This window comes from Akebia trifoliata, chromosome 5, assembly GCF_017979445.1.
Source record: "Akebia trifoliata isolate Shusen 1 chromosome 5, ASM1797944v1, whole genome shotgun sequence".
NCBI lineage: Eukaryota > Viridiplantae > Streptophyta > Magnoliopsida > Ranunculales > Lardizabalaceae > Akebia > Akebia trifoliata.
Window position 1 is genome coordinate 19656487 of NC_141379.1, and position 17790 is coordinate 19674276.

Sequence of the window (17790 nt, forward strand, 5' to 3'; positions counted from 1 at the left end):
TATTTCCATTACTAACAAAATGAACGTAGAATCTTATCTTAGGCTTACTAGGTTCTACGGTATTTTAGACACAAAAAAGGTCATGATCCGAATACGAAACCACTAATGAACTTGGATATTGGATTTCTAATATCACCATATGATAACCAGGTATAACTATGTAACACAGTTATTTATGTCCCATAAGGACCTAATACTAAGCTCAGATACTACTCTGTGGTATTCAAAACATAGTAGATCTATATCCCATATAGATCTAATGCTATGATCTAATACTACTGTATGGTGCCTTCAAAATACTAACACAAAGCCTATGTCAAATCTTGAGGTACTAGGTGGTGCCTCGACACTTTGGTATGGCTATCTCTATTTATGTTAGTATTCCAAGACACTCAAATACCTGCTAAACCATATACATAACACCATATATATTATAAAGTAGGATAATAGTGAAAGTCTACATACATCTAAAAACGTAAAGTAGATCAGAGTGCGAAGGAGTAAATAAATAACATACAAGATTTACAAAAATGTCTTTTCACTAACATAATCCAACACTCAACCCAAAATCTATAATACGCCTGAACAAACTGACGTGGCTAGTAGGTGTAGCCCTAGTGCTCACCAGGTAATGAACTTTGGTTGTCCATTTGACTTACCAGATGGTCTTTATTCGTCAGTTATATACCCGCTTCGCCAATTATAGGCTCTAAAACTAAAAAAATAAGAAAGAAAGGGTAAATAACAATGGTTACCTAGTAGGTAATCAAACAATTCCTACTAATAACCTCTCCTAGCCTGAACGAGTAAGCATTCTGAATCATTTTAATACATGCAAAGTTTTATAGAATAAACAACGATTAATTGGTACATATAGCTAGGGATGAGCGATTAAACAATTGAAATTCACACTACATCAATCAACAGTACTCATAATATAACATTTTCTTTTCATATAATTCTGATTGATAAAATTGAAATAGTAAACATGCTTTTCATTTTATAATTCAAAATAATACAACAGATATATAATACACAATGATAGAGTAATGGAATTAGAGAATGGGGATTCTACGATTGGATCGCTCCCAATAGGGACATGATGTTCTAATATTTTACTAATTTTAGTTCCTGATTTTGTGGCTATTGCTGGAACTTACTACGCTTGATTGACCATTTATCCTACTCAAGCTGGTTGTTTGGCGTGATCATAATCAATGGGTCTCTTTTCGACGTGTCAAGACATTCGACTATTATAGATTGTTAGTGATTACTGACTAACCATCTTCATCGATGCCTATTAGGCGTGCATGTGATTATCATTATACATCCACACTCATTACTTTTACATTACAAGTTTACTGAAAAAATAGAAAAAAATAAATCCAAATTCCAATTGTGACTCTATTCTCATACGCGTTCCATACCACGTATGAGCTTGGTGGTCTCTACCGTGTATATTACTTCAAATGATATAACGGACTATCCCTTCAAGTATTTATAAGCTCAGTTTTCAAATCAAATTTTGAGGAATGTCTCCATCATTTGACTTTGGTCCTTTTATGTTACAAAGATGTCAATCTAGTCCTTAATTGAAAAAAATGCCATTTTATGGTAACATCGGAGATTGTGCTAGGGCACATTATTTTTGCTAAAGGGATTGAGGTAGATAAGGCGAAGGTAAGTCTAATCGAAAAATTACTACCTCCTAGAACAATCAAAGAAATTAGGTCATTCATAAGTCATGCAGGTTTCTATCGTAGATTCATTAAAAATTTTGAGAAAATCTCGAAGTCTTTATGTGAGCTATTGGGAAAGGATGTTCCTTTCGACTTTTCAGAGTCATGTCTATCTGCGTTCAACAAGCTCAAGTCCGAGTTAACCTCAGCACTTATTATTCAACCTCCAAACTAGAACATTCAATTCGAAGTTATGTGCGACGCTTCGGATTATGCAGTAGGCACTGTTTTGGATCAACGAATCGAAAAACAACCTGTAAACACCCCATTTTTGTATCCGCCTGATTAATCAACTCGTCAACCCGATTGCAATGATTCTCAATGATGGATGTGTATTCCATTGCTTTATTTTGTTACCAGATGTGTTTCAGAAATCCGGATGAGGTATCTCGAATTGACAAAATCTTAGAAACCACGCTACGCTAGGAAAATACGACCCCAGAAACATATAAATCATCATCTTGCAGATCAAAAAGAAACTTCACGATAAAAATCACTAAAAAATTACCAAATTACCAAAATACCCCTAACCTCAAAACAACCCTAGAGCCTACGTTACGCTTAGGAAAACTCTCTCGAACACATAAAATAACAAATCGGAACCAAATAAATCATTTCACCAATTTTAACAGAATTTGACAAAATTACGAAAATGCCCCTCATAAAGTTCACAATCATTTCACATAAAAATTTTCATAAATGACACAAACCAACATTCTCATTGAATTCCTTACGAAAAACTGATTCTAAAACATCCTAGAACATTAAAAACCGACTTGAAACGTGAAAAGTCCTCTCCGGGGGCAAAACGGTAATTTCACAATTTTCATAATTAAAAAATTCGAAATTAATAAATAAAACATTAAATAATTAAAGTGAAACATTAATGAAATTAATTTAAAAATTTAAACCTAAAAAATCGATTAATCGGACTCTCAGGCAAAATTGTTGAGGGTTCGTGGGATATTTCTTTAAGGACCCCTCCATTTGGGGGTCCAAAGAATTAAAGAAATAATGGAAGGGGGTTCTCCAAAAATTAAAAGTAAATCAAGCTAGACTAAAGTCAAGGTATTAAAGTCAATCAAGTGAGACTAAAGTCAAAATTAAAGTCAATTAAGCAAGACTAAAGTCAAAATATTAAAAGTCAATCAATTAAGACTAAAGTCAAAACATTAAAAGTCAATCAAATAAGACCAAAAGTCATAATAGAATTATAATTGATTAATAACTCTATCTAATAGAGTTCTAACTTAAAAATAATTCTACCTAAAATAATTCTAATTAAAACACAATTCTACCTAAAATAAGTCTAACTAAAACACAACTCTAATTAAACACTAATTCTATCCAAATCAACCTTAAAAAAATTCTATAAATAGAGGTGCTCACACCCTATTTTCGTATCAAATCATAAACCCTAAGAGAAGTAGGTCTAGAAGCTCCCCTAGCCCCCCATAAACCCTAGTTTTGGAGCCCCAACTCCTTACCTAACATCCCTCCTTCAATTTTAGTCTAGAAAACACCTAAAATCCCTCCAAAAACACCCCCAAATCCACAACAAACTTAAAGAGTTCAGATCCAAAAATAAGGAGATACCTTGATCTAGGAGATCCGAAGTCAAATCCGGAGACAGAACGAAGCAAGGGAGTACAGTACAAGGAGCTCTTTTTATTAGATCTGAGGGAACAAAATCCTTGCTATCGGAAAGGTATGTAATTTTTTTATTTTTATCTAGGTTTTTAGCAATGTGATATATTTGGGAAGTTAGTAGAGACCGACTTTGGCCGGGCGGGGTTGGTGCCTAACACCTTCCAACCCCGTAACATGATCCCCGAATTCAGATTTTTTGTGGTAGATTAGTTCTTTTTATCAATGTTAGAGTCAGTTTGGTTCCTAGACCACAATAACTAGGTGGCGACTCCCAAACCTCAAGAGTCAAAAGCGGATCCGCGCACCCCGCGAATCGAGGGCGTTTTCACAACCTCATGTTATCCAATATGCTAGTAAAACCCTTTATTATGCTCAGCTTAACTACTCTACAATAGAGAAGGAAATGCTAGCAGTGGTCTATACTGTTGAAAATTTTTGCCCTTACCTCATAGGATCTAAAGTTGTGATCTACACAGACCACGCAGCATTGAAGTACCTTCTATCAAAGAAAGATGCTAAAGCAAGGTTAATCCGTTGGATTCTACTTCTACAAAAGTTTAATCTCGAGATCCGAGACAAAAAGGGGACATAAAATATTGTAATTGATTACTTGTCTAAGATAGTTAATAAGCCATCCGAGGAGTCTTTACCCATCTCTGAATCCTTTCCCGATGAGTAACTTATACAAATCTCTCAAGCCAACGTTCCATGGTTGCGGATATTATCAACTACCTAGTTACATGTCAATTCCCAGTCAAAATGAATATTCAAGAGAAGCTCATTCTTCTGTCGAAAACAAAATGGTATTTTTGGGATGAACCATACTTATTTAAGTATTGTCCCGATCAATACTCGAGCATAAGGATCTCTCCCTACCGGTTAATTTTTGGCAAGGCCTGTCATTTCCATGTAGAACTCAAGCATTGTGCGTATTGGGCGATCAAGCGCCTCAACTTTGATTTTGATAAAGTCGGTGAGAAGCAAAAGTTATAACTAGATGAGTTAGAAGAGATTAGAAATGACTCGTATGATTGTGCCAAAAGGTATAAAGAGCGTAACAAATTCTTTCACGATATGCACATTCTTAGGAGGAATTTCATTCCCAATCAAAGAGTTTTGTTGTATGATAACAGACTACATCTTTTTCTAGGAAAACTCAAGTCTCGATTGACTGGCCCATATATTATCCAAATAGTTTATCCCCATGGTGCTGTTGAAGTCCTTAATCCTAAGGACGGATCCATTTTCAAAGTGAATGGCCAACGTTTCAAACCTTTTCTCAAGTATGTTCCGCATGAGGAAGTTCTTCTCCTCGATGACCCCGTTTATCAAAATTAACTAAGTTTTCTTCTGGCTAAAGACGTTAAACTTAATACTTTTGGGAGGCAACCTATGCGATTCAGGTGACATTGAGTTAAATATCAACAGAACAGTAGGGTCTTTCTCAGGTGCTATCTAACCCACTTCATTTTTTGTCAATTTCAATTTTACATTTGCATGTATATGTTAAAATATTGAGGACAATATAATGTTTAAGTTTGGGGGTGTATGGGTCGGATTTCCACTAATCATTTTTTTCTTTTATTAAAAAAAACATAAAAATTTGAAAATTCTAAAAAGAATAAAATAAATTTTTTGATGACTTTATTGTATTTTGCTCAAAATCTTAGCTTGTATCTTTAAGCACTTAGTTAAAAATATTTAATCAGTCTTTCATTGGAAGCTATGCTATGGAGTCTCTATTTTTGTTTCTTTTAGGCAAAAGTTAGAGCAAAGTTACATTTTGGTTTATAGTCACTTCTAATGAGGTTACCAAGAGTCTAGATTGTATTAAGAGAGCTCATTACCTTCTTTCTACCTAGAGTTTAAGGAAAAACTGGGTTTGATGAACTTTGACTTATTTGTTTAATTGGTTGGCTGATTAGAAGAAAAATAGAATTGGATTGTATACACCTTGTACAACAACTATTGAATTAGATTGGGACCTTGAAAGGGCTACCTACTTTTCTTAGAAAAATAGTGAAAAAGTAATAGAAAAAAAAATCCTTAGAAAAAAAAAGAAAAGAATCAAAGATCCAAAAGTTTACATAAAGTTTCAGTAGGGTGAAAGCTATCAAGTGTAAAAATGTGAGTATACTGGAATATCACAGATAAAACCCTTCAGAGGTATTAAAGTAAATGTCCATACTTCTTACTACCCCAGACAGGATGCTAAGTTTAGAATTAAACCCTAAGTTACTCCAGCTATTCTTGAGTAGTTAGAAGGTTGAAACTCATTCCAAGAAATCGAATTTCTTAAATTTCTGAGTTAGAACCACTATCGCTCAAAGGTCAATTTAAGTCTAAATTTTGTCGTAGAGAAATAAGGGTTGGGACTCTATACCTAGCATTACTTCCAATTGACTGATAAAACAAAAAAGAAGACTTGTACTTTTCAATATAAGTTTTGATTTTGACTATTTTTACTTCAAAGTTATTTTCAATTTTGTAGGTATATTTTCTACAAACCCTCACGAGTCAAACTCATCCACTGGGGGTAACTTAGCGGTTTAAGGACTTGCTGCATTCATTAAATGCAGTCGAGGTGCCTGCAAAAGTGGCAATTTTATTTTTTAGGGATTAAAAAAGGTAAGTTTGGGTGTGTGATGAGTGCCTCGAAACACTGAATTAAACGCACGTTGCCCGGATATTTATCTTAATTTTTGTCCCTATTTCTCCGTATTAAGGTAATAATCATGATAAGCCTTGAAACATCATATTGCATGTTAGTTAGGCTTAATTATACATAAATAAATTTATTTACTAGAGAAATCTAGTTACGTGTGTTTTTTGTGCAGAAAATCAATATTTTGGAATCAAAATCTCAAGGTAAAAGCATTTGGACCCATTTTAGAATGCCCTAATCCTTTGGAATGCTTTAATCAAGACTCATGTTCTCATCTTTTGTCTTTTTGTGCAAATAAAAGTAGAAGTTACTTTTGGACTCTTCTACACATATTTTTCTTTATAAATAGAGCTTCAATCTCTAGAGAAACCCTCCCACTTGGTTCTCTTATCCAAGACTCCTTTAATCTAAGGCTCTTAGTCTCTTTTCTTATATTTTTGTATTTTTATCTTCTAGTTATTTTCTTTTTGGTTAAATAGTCTTGTAAGAAGTAGAAGAAGAAGAATTTGTAAGTTTCTCCATGAAATGAAGAAAAGTTCTTTCATCTCTTATCTTCTCTCTCTTATAATGACATTAGGCTATGCTCCCCTCCATTGAAGAGTGACAAAGTCTAGAGCAAGTTCTTGTGTTGTTTCTAGTTTCATACCTTTCTTCTATCTAAAATGCTCATGAGTTCTTTTTAAGATTTCTTGCACCTTTTATTCTTAATATAGATACTTTATGCTTAGATTAGATCAAGATAAAGTATGCTTAAACTAGATAATTGGTAATAGAAAGTTCAAGGAATTCTACTTTGTTTATGTTCCCTCATTTGATTTCATTTGTTAAACTTTTCGATCTATGGAGCTAACACCAAGCCCTTACGATTTAGTTATAAAAATGCTAGAGACTAGGAATTGCTCATCAACATGTTCTAGGTAGATCAACCTCCAATGGTGCTTTAATTTCATAAGTTTACTTGCTTTTAACTTTATTTACTTTGATTAATTTTCTAACAACTTTAAATCTTCTTGATAAGTTCAAAAATACAAAGAAAAATAGTTTTAATTCCTTTTGGTTAATTAGAATTTTATCCTCTTAGCTTAACTTTACTCCCCTTTTCTCTTGGGTTAGATCCCCTACTTACCCTACAAGTAAGCTAAAAGTAAAATTAATATTAACTTCGGTGGGAAGAACAACGTTAATCTCACTACGTGGTACAAAGAAGAATGTATGGTATAGATGACATACAACCGCCATGCCTTATTAAAATTACCTCAACTCTTTTTTTACTAAATAGCGAAGAGAGTCCGATTGGTAAATTGGAAATTTCTAAGAATGAGAATAACTACCTAGTTTAGGTTTAAGAACCATAGATAACTCCAAAATAGATCGAATTGATCAACGAGTAAGAGAAATGGGTAAGGGGGTCAGATTATGAGTTTCAGAAGGTGTTAGGCACCGAACCCGTTCGATCAAGATGATCAATCTCTACTACAATCCAAAACTATCCTATGGTCAACATGCAAAGACTAAAGTCAAATTAGTTGGTTAAATCATTATAGGATCAAATATCCAATCATCATCAATTTATTCCAAGTTGATAAAAGATCATCATTATCAATTTATATTGAGTCGGCTAACCAATCTTATGGTTTAAAAAATATCTTAAATCACATTAGGAATTTAGAAAAATCATGATTTTTGATTAACTTAGTTAAGTCTACTTGGCACACATCAACAAATTGATTTGTGAGTTAATTTGAAATCCAATGTGCAAAAATCGACAAACTGATTCATTGTCCAAGTTTTATGAATAGAAAAATCGTTTTAACCCTCCCATGCATACAAAAATTAGTGAGTCAACCCACGTGTGATTTTATAAAAAGAAAATTACCTTTAACATATTGTAGACACCCCATTTTTGCATCCGCCTGATTAATCAACTCGTCAACCCGATTGCAAGGATTCCCAATGATGGATGTGTATTCCATTGCTTTACTTTGTTACCAGATTTGTTTCAGAAATCCAGATGAGGTATCTCGAATTGACAAAACCTTAGAAACCACGCTACGCTAGGAAAGTACGACCCCAGAAACATAGAAATCATCATCTTGCAGACCAAAAAGAAGTTTCACGATAAAAATCATTAAAAATTACCAAATTACCGAAATACCCCTAACCTCAAAACAACCCTAGAGCCTACGTTACGCTTAGGAAAACCCATTCGAACACATAAAATGACAAATCGGAATCAAATAAATCATTTCACCAATTTTAACAGAATTTGACAAAATTACGAAAATGCCCCTCATAAAGTTCACAACCATTTCACACAAAAAATTTCATAAATAACAAAAACTAATATTTTCATTGAATTCCTTACGAAAAACCGATTCTAAAACATCCTAGAACATTAAAAACCGACTTAAAACGTGAAAAGTCATCTCCGGGGGCAAAACGGTAATTTCACAATTTTCATGATAAAAAATTCCGAAATTAATAAATAAAATATTAAATAATTAAATTTAAACATTAATGAAATTAATTTAAAATTTTGAACCTAAAAAGTCGATCAATCGGACTCTCAGGCAAAATTATTGAGGGTTCGTAGGATATTTCTTTAAGGACCCCTCCATTTGGGGGTCCAAAGAATTAAAGAAATAATGGAAGAGGGTTCTCCAAAAATCAAAGTAAATCAAGCAAGACTAAAGTCAATGTATTAAAGTCAATCAAGTGAGACTGAAGTCAAAATTAAAGTCAATTAAGCAAGACTAAAGTCAAGTTATTAAAAGTCAATCAATTAAGACTAAAGTCAAAACATTAAAAGTCAATCAAATAAGACCAAAAGTCATAATAGAATTCTAATTAAATAATAACTCAATCTAATAGAGTTCTAACTAAAAAACAATTCCACCTAAAACAATTTGAATTAAAACACAATTCTACCTAAAATAATTCTAATTAAAACACAATTCTACCTAAAACAATTTTAACTAAAACACAACTCTAATTAAAAGATCTCTAATTAAACACTAACTCTATCCAAATCAACCCCTAAAAACATCTATAAATAGAGGTGCTCACACCCTATTTTCGTATCAAATAATAAACCCTAAGATAAGTAGGTCTAGAAGCCCCCATAGCCCCCCGTAAACCCTAGTTTTGGAGCCCCAACTCCTTAGCTAACATCCCTCCTTCAATTTTAGTCTAGAAAACACCCAAAAGCCTTCTAAAAACATCCCCAAATCCGCAACGAACTTGAAGAGTTCAGATTCAAAAACAAGGAGATACCTTGCCTCGGAGATCCGAAGTCAAATCCAGAAGTAGAACGAAGCAAGGGAGCACGGTACAAGGAGTTCTTTTTGTCAGATCTGAGGGAACCAAGTCCTTGCCATCGGAAAGGTAAACCTTTTATTTTTATTTATTTTCTTATCTAGGTTTTAGCAATGTAATTTACTTGGGAATTTAGTAGAGACCGGCTTTGGCCAGGCGGGGTTGGTGCCTAACACCTTCCAACCCCGTAACTTGATCCCCGAATTCAGATTTTATGGTAGATTAGTTCTTTTTATCCATGTTAGAGTCAGTATGGTTCCTAGACCACAATAACTAGGTGGCGACTCCCAAACCTCAAGGGTCAAAAGCGGATCCGCGCACCCCGCGGATCGAGGGCGCTTTCACATATCCATATATATAAAAATCAAGAAACAACTAAGACATATTTTACCAAAAGAAAATCAATTTAAGGACTATGTGCATAAAAATCAGTGAGTCGATTAGAGTTTATTTTAATAAGAAATAAAATTAATTTTAATCCCTTCATGTGCACAAAAATAAATGTGTCAACTCACGTGCAAATTTTATAAAGAGAAAATTGATTTTAAACTTCTTATGTACACAAGAATCAGTGAGTTAACTCACGTATAAATTTTATAAAGAAAAAATTGGTTTTAGACCTCCTATGTACACAAAAATCATTGAGTTGACTCGTGTCAAGTTTAATGAAAGATATTCATTCAAAAGTTACAAAATAAGCGATGATCTAAAAAAGGTATTTTGTATGTCGCTACATGCACGCATAAAAACTACAAGGTGATACGCTATTAACAATCAAATCGACCACCAATCTATCAATAAATTAACGACTTAAGCGAAGAAAACGCTAGTCATAATATGATCAGAGATGAAATTAGTTATGTAAATCATTAGATCGTGTATCCAATTTGATTCATGTAATACCAAAACAAACACATAAAATAAACTCATTAAAAATAATGATAAAAAAATCACCTTAAGAAGGGTGTGGTTGTTATAGGCATTCCTTCAAAATTCAAGAATTGAAGCTCCTATGACTCTTCTTCTTATATAGGTGAAAATGAGTGATCTTCTTGAAAAGTTGAGTGAAAAACACTTCTCTTCAATGGATTTGTTGTCAATCAAAGGAATTGTTGGAAGAAGATAGTGACTTGCATGGAACCTCCTCAATTAGAATGATTCTCGAATTAGATTTCGACTACAAGATCTTTTTTACTTTTTTATGTTCTGATTTTTTGTCAAACATGCATTCTAACCTGCACCAATGATGGAACAAAGAACTCACACTTTCAATGAAATTCAGAGTCTGCACATCAAGAACCCAGCGAAATCTGTTCTTGATAATCTTACTGGACTCGAACTTGAGTAAAAAAAAAGCAAAATAGAAAATTACCATTACTAGGAGATTATAGAAGCATCCCAAAATTTTAATTCTACTATTTAAAAATGCATCTTGATCGGATGGTTCAAGTTTCGCAAACAGCACCTTTGAAATTCAAAACTGCTCAATCGATGAAATCCAAATCCTAAAAATCCCATGACCATCAACGATCACTCCGAAACGAAGAAGAAATTCCAACAAATTCGGATTGGGGAAGACAAATTCGTAGAAAATTTCAAATCGATGCATTGATCACTGACTTTAGATCAAACAATCCTACGATTTCCATGACTCGATCGATCAAACCGTACAAAGCGGTAAATAAAACGAAAACAGAGATTATCAATGTTCAAATGTCTCTAAGGTACGAATAAAAACTAATTTGAAACATCTTTTCATTCGATCTATCAATCCCTCTTCCTCTCTAACTCCCAAACAAAAGGAAATCGACATTTAAGCTTTTTTTTTTTTTTTTTAATAAAAGAAATGGGTTTCAAATCAACACATAAATCTATGGTTGAAACATCAACCGATTTTTTTAAAAAAACAACAAAGATTTGTTTTTTTTTTCGATTTGAAATAGCATACCATTTTCTTCGACAAACAAACAAAAAGGTGATTAAACTTGAATAGATCTCTGGAGGGGCTATCAATTTGAGGCTCCGTACCTACTCATCGAAAGAAATCAATAGTTTTCCTAGGTCATAAACCCATCAAATTGAAAGATCAACACCGATCGAATTGAGAGACCAAAACTGATCGTTTTCAGTTGAGGACAATGGTGTTGGGAAGAAGACGAGGTGAACATTGAAACAGATAAGGGTTTTAAAGAGGAAATAACATTTTATTAAGGCCACACCACCTATTACATTAAACACATTAAGGGTTTGATGGTTGAAAACGAGTTTTTACTAGGGGCATACCACCCCTAAAACTGATTTTAACACAACGAGGGGATGTTCTTTGCTAACAACATTGCTAAGAAAACTTTGTTTTTTCTTTTTTTTCTTTATATATATAAAAATATACTGTTGAAAGACAGATCGCACACACTTAACGAAATTTAAAAAAAAAAATTTAGAAAAAAACAAAAATCTAGACACGTATTTGAATTAAAAAAAAACTTCATTGTCCAACTATCATCATCCCATCCTTAATAAAACCATCCCTTTGGAATCTCGCACTATTTAGGATTATTCCGAATGACCCTTGATTGAATCATAGAAAACAATGTGCCACAAAATATTCAAAATCCAAACCAATGATCAAAAATTGAGCCAAAAGAATGATAAAAAAAACAAGAATAAACAGATAAACAAACAACTAGAAATAAAAAAACTAAATCCTTTTGGCAATGTTTCCCATATTTGGGGCTTTTCAAGTTTGATCCTCAATAATCCTCAGTGGAGTCGTCACTGAAAGCGCCCTTGATCCGCGGGGTGTGCGGATCCTGTAGACACCCCATTTTTGCACTCGCCTGATTAATCAACTCGTCAACCCGATCGCAACGGTTCCCCATGATGGGTGTTTATTCCAATACTTTTTTTTGTTATCAGATATGTTTCAGAAATCTGGATGAGGTATCTCGAACTAACAAAACTGTAGAAACCACGCTACGTTAGGAAAATATAACCCTAAAATCTTAGAAATCATCATTTTTCAAATAAAAAAAAGCTTCACGATAAAAATCATTAAAAAATGATCAAATTACCAAAATACCCCTAATCTTAAAACATAACTTGAGCTTACGTTACACTTACGAAAACCCATTCAAATACATAAAATAATAAATCGAAACCAAATAAATCATTTAACCAATTTTCATAGAATTCGACAAAATTACAAAAATACCCCTTATAAAATTCACGACCATTCCACACAAAAAATTTCATAAATGACACAAACCAATATTTCCATTGAATTCCTTACGAAAAATTGATTCTAAAACATCGTAGAACATCAAAAACCGACTTGAAACACAAAAAGTCCTCTCCGAGGGCAAAACGGTAATTTTATAATTTTTATAATTAAAATTTTCAAATTAATAAATAAAATATTAAATAATTAAAGTGAAACATTAATAAAATTAATTTAAAAATTTGAATAAAAAAAATCGATCAATTAGACTCTCAGGCAAAATTGTTGATGGTTGCCAAGATATTTATTCAAGGACCCCTCCATTTGGGGGTCTAAAGAATTAAAGATATAATAGAGGGGGGTTCTCCAAAAAATTAAAGTCAATCAAGTAAGACTAAAGTCAAGATATTAAAGTCAATCAACTAAGACTAAAGTCAAAACTAAAGTCAATTAAGTAAGACTAAAGTCAAGATATTAAAGTCAATCAAGTAAGATTAAAGTCAATCAAATAAGACCAAAAGTCAAAATCCTAATAGAGTTCTAATTAAATAATAATTCTATTTAACAATCCTAATTAAATAATAATTCTATTTAATAGAATTCTAACTAAAATATAACTCTACCTAAAATAATTTTAATTAAAATATAACTTTATCTAAAATAATTCTAATTAAAATATAACTCTATCTAAAACAATTCTAATTAAAATATAACTCTAACTAAAATAATTATAATTAAACACTAATTCTATCTAAACAAACACTTAAAAAATCTATAAATAGGGGTCCTCACACCTTATTTTCGTATCAAATAAAAAACCCTAAGAGAAGTAGGCCAAAAAACTTCCTTAGCCTCCTATAAACCCTAATTTTGAAGCCCCAACTCCTTACTTAACACCCTACTTTGATTTTAGCTCAAAAAAATATCTAGAAGCTCTTCAAAAACACTTAGAAATCCAGAAAAAAATCAACAAATTCAGATCTAAGAAGAAAGTACATTGTTTTGGAGATCCGAAACGAATCTGGTGATAGAACGAAGCGAGGAATGTTGTACAAGGAGCTATTCTACCAGATCTGAGGGAACAAAACCGTTGTGTTCGTGAAGGTAATTTTTTTATTTATTTAATTTTATTTAGGTCTTTTAGCAATGTAGTTTATTTGAAAATTAGTAGAAACCGACATTTGCCGGGCGGGGTTGGTGCCTAACACTTTCCAACCCCGTAATGTGATCCTCGGACTCAGTATTTTCTTTCGTAGATTAGTTATCTTTATTTTTAGAGTCAATTATCGATTCCTAAACCGCAATAACTAGGTGGTGACTCTCAAACCTCAAAGGTCAAAAGCGGATCCGCGCACCCCGAGGATCCAGGGCACTTTTAGTGGCGAGTCCACTGGGGACATTTGAGGATCAGACTTGAAAAGCCCCAAGTATGGGAAGCATTGCCAGTAGGACCTAGTTTTTTTTAATTATTTTATTTTATTTTTAGTTATTTGTTTATTTGATTATTTTATTTTTTTATCATTCTTTTTGGCTCAATTATTGAGCACTGATTTGGATGTTGAATATTTTGTTTTGGCAATTTTTTATGGATCATCAAGGGTCATTCGGAATGACCTTAAAATCATGCAAGATTTCAAGAAGGTAATGGTCTAAAATAATGGGTGTTGATTCATTTTTATTTGAATTATTTTTTAGTTTGTATTATCCTTTATTAGTACCCTTTGATTCAATTTTGGATATTTCGGATTTGGCATATAATTTTTCTTTTTGGTTCAATCTAGGGTCATTTTGGGGATGACTCTAAATAATGAAAGATTTAAATTGACATAAATTGAGGATGGAATGATGGTGGTTGGAATGTGAGTTATGGATTTAAAAAAATAAAAATAAATAAAAATTTTGGATGAATTTTTTTAGCACGTTACTAGACATAGGTGGCGAGTTGTGAAAATAAATTATTTGTGAGTGATGTGGTAAGAAATAAAAAATTTTCCTTTTTTAATGTTGTTCATGATGAGGGGATGATTTCAAGAAATAAAAAAAAAAAAATTCAGAAAAAAAATTATTTTTACGTGTGGTGTGCCGTTAGTAGAAATCTATTTATGCTATTTTTATCTTCTTCTCCAATGAGAAGAGGACGAAAAAACAGCAAAGAAAAAAATGCCCTCCCCCTCTCTTTTCGTCTCTCTCTCTCTTTCTCCCTCTTCTATGATGAAGAATCGATAAAAAAAAATCGTTTCCCTTTCTGTAATGGTTTTTATTTGGTTCAGCCTCATTCATCACCCCTTCTTCACGCCATTAATGAACATCTATCATCTTCTTTCTCTCTCACCCATCAACTTATTGCCACTCCATTACCTCTGTTACAACAGCCCACCAAAGACCCACAGACCTAAGACTTTCTGCCATTAAACCACTATTTCACATTCGTTAAAGCACCCAAAACCCCAACAATTTTTCCACCATTAATGTTCTGAATCGAGCTTCAACAACTTATTTTTAAAAATGATTCTTCGTTGATTTTCTTTAATTTCTTAAAGGGGTTTGGGTCGGATCATTGTTGGAACGCTTTTAATTTATTGGTATAATTAAGATCTTAGTCAAGTGGGTTTGTTTATTATGGGAACAACTTTGGATCTTTTCAAGAAAGTCTCACTGGTTTTGAAGATTCAGCTGTTCGGGAGTTGAATTTCTGGCGTTTTCGCTGGTGGAATCTTTGCATTTAAAGAGATGGTAAATTTGGTGTTCTTGATCATGGAAGAGGCTTGCACTTTCAATTTTGTGTAGATGTGGAGTTATTTTGATCTCACTGCTATTTCTTTACCAATTGCAGTGAACGAGGTTCTTTATTTCTCTAGAAATCGATTTGGATTAACTATTGTTTCATTGGAATAGATCTGATCGATTGAGTGATCAATTCGGCATTGAAATTTCATACAGATCTGCTCAATATATGTAGTCCAGTAATTGAATAGAAAAATTAAGGTATTAGTTTTTTGGAAATTTTGATTTGTGGAGAGTGTAGATGGACCCTAAATTTTTTTTTTTTTTTTTTTAAATATATATATATATATATATAGTCTTGTCTATGACAGAGAAAGGGGGCATTCAAGATAAATTTTTTTTTTTCCTCTTCTTCTTTCTTTGTTCCTCTTGAACTTCTATTGTCACACCCATTATTGCTTATCACAAATCACAAAAATATTGGCTAATTTTGTTTGTGATTACAAACTATAAATTGGTGTGACATTAATAAAAAGTGGTATGACAATAGTAACTTACTTGTTGGTTACACGTAATTGTAAAGAAAGCAACAACTTCCTTCGTTCATTGAGAGTTACAATTGGCATACCAATTTTTAATAACGTTACCTCAATTGTGTGCAATTAGCTTAGTAATTTACATAAAAATCAGTGTGGCCATTGGATATTTCTCTTTCATTGGGATGTGTTTTTAGTTTAAAAAAAAAAAAAAAAAAAAGAGATTTATGCTCCTTAATCCTACAATTATCTTTTTATCCTCAATCTAATATTCGTTGAAATCTCGATTTGTTTGGAGTAGCCCAAAGCGATATTTGATTGGACCATTCAAAAAAAAAAAAAAAAAAAGGTTGGATTTCAAAAATCAACTATCGAGGTGATTTTTTTAGGTGAGTCAACCCAGTTGAACTCGTCTTACATCACGTGAGGAACTAAATGTGTGCTATTTATTTTCTTTGTGTGATTTTATCATAATGTGTTACCATGATACCTAATTTCGAACGTAATGAGTCGAGTCAACTCGTTTGAATTTATTGGTCTCATGCAATATATTGCTTGTTCTCATACATTCCATTGATACTTAATGATGATGCTTCATGTGATATTTTTCCATGCTCTATGATGTTGAATGCTATGAGATGAGTTAACTCAATAAATCCGCATTTGAATAGGGTGCATGGTATCCTTTTTTTTACCTGGTTGATATGATCATACCCCTTAGATACCTTGATTGATTGAATCTTAAGTCTCATGTGTTAATTGGTTGATCTTAGTTAATTGATTGGTCTTGATCGATTGATTTTATATTTCTTTTGATTTGCATGCTATGAGTTTGATCTTAATATATTTGTATTCATTATGATTGTGGCCTATTAATGATCTGATCTGGCCTATAGGCCCATTTATTTGAAAAAGGCCCCGGGCACACCCCACTCTATTTTGCACACACCACTAGCACGTTTATATTATTGCATTGCACGTTGTACGTCCCATATAGCCAACGTGACACTAGTGCGTGGCCTGGTCTCTTCGGAGATGCGACTTCATTCATGAAAACCACAACTCCAGTCACGTACCTTAGGGTATATAGAACTGGGGCATCAGTACCATCTGATCAGGTGACTCTGAAAGGTATATCGATGTACCCAGGCTGGAGTGACCTGAGCCTTTGACCTATTGTAAGCCACACAATCACATGTCCCGATTGCCAACGTAGTACTAATACGTGGTCGGTCCCTTCGTGGGATGTCAAACCGTTTATTAAAGCTACAACTCTTGACTCGTACCCATAGGTATATCAAAGATAATCTAAGTATATCAATTACACTTCTTGGTCAAAATCGGTGCCTAAGCAAGATCCTGCCCCGCTGTACCCTACTGTACGAGGGGGATATATTACATCTATTCTAGACGATAGGTATTTAAGTGGGCCCTTGCTTAGCATCGTGCGCCACCTCTCAACTGGGGATCAAACTGGCTGTTTTTGACTTCAAAGAAGTGAGTTGAAGTTTTAAATTATCACCTATATGGTATATCAAACCAAGTCACCACGTACCGTCTGGTATATAGTTGTATTTGGGCAAGGGTGGCTAGATAAAAATGCATTGCATATAGTAAGCTTAGAGTCTAGAAACCTCCCCTGTAGGTCACGACTCGAACTTATAGTGGGTGTTCCCAGGTTGTTTATTGAATGGGACCTTGTGATTGATGAATGTATGTGATGATGTGAATGATGAGATCAAAATGTACGTATGAGAAAAAAATATTTTATTGTCCTCAATGATTAAGGTTTTGTTTAACCTGATTAAAATGGGTGCACCGACCCAATAAATAATCCATTTTTTACAATAATTCATAATGACCCAGTCCATCTCGATCCAACAATCATGATGGGTCAGACCATTTAAATCAAAATGGTATTCAAACTTTTTGTTGAATTCGGGC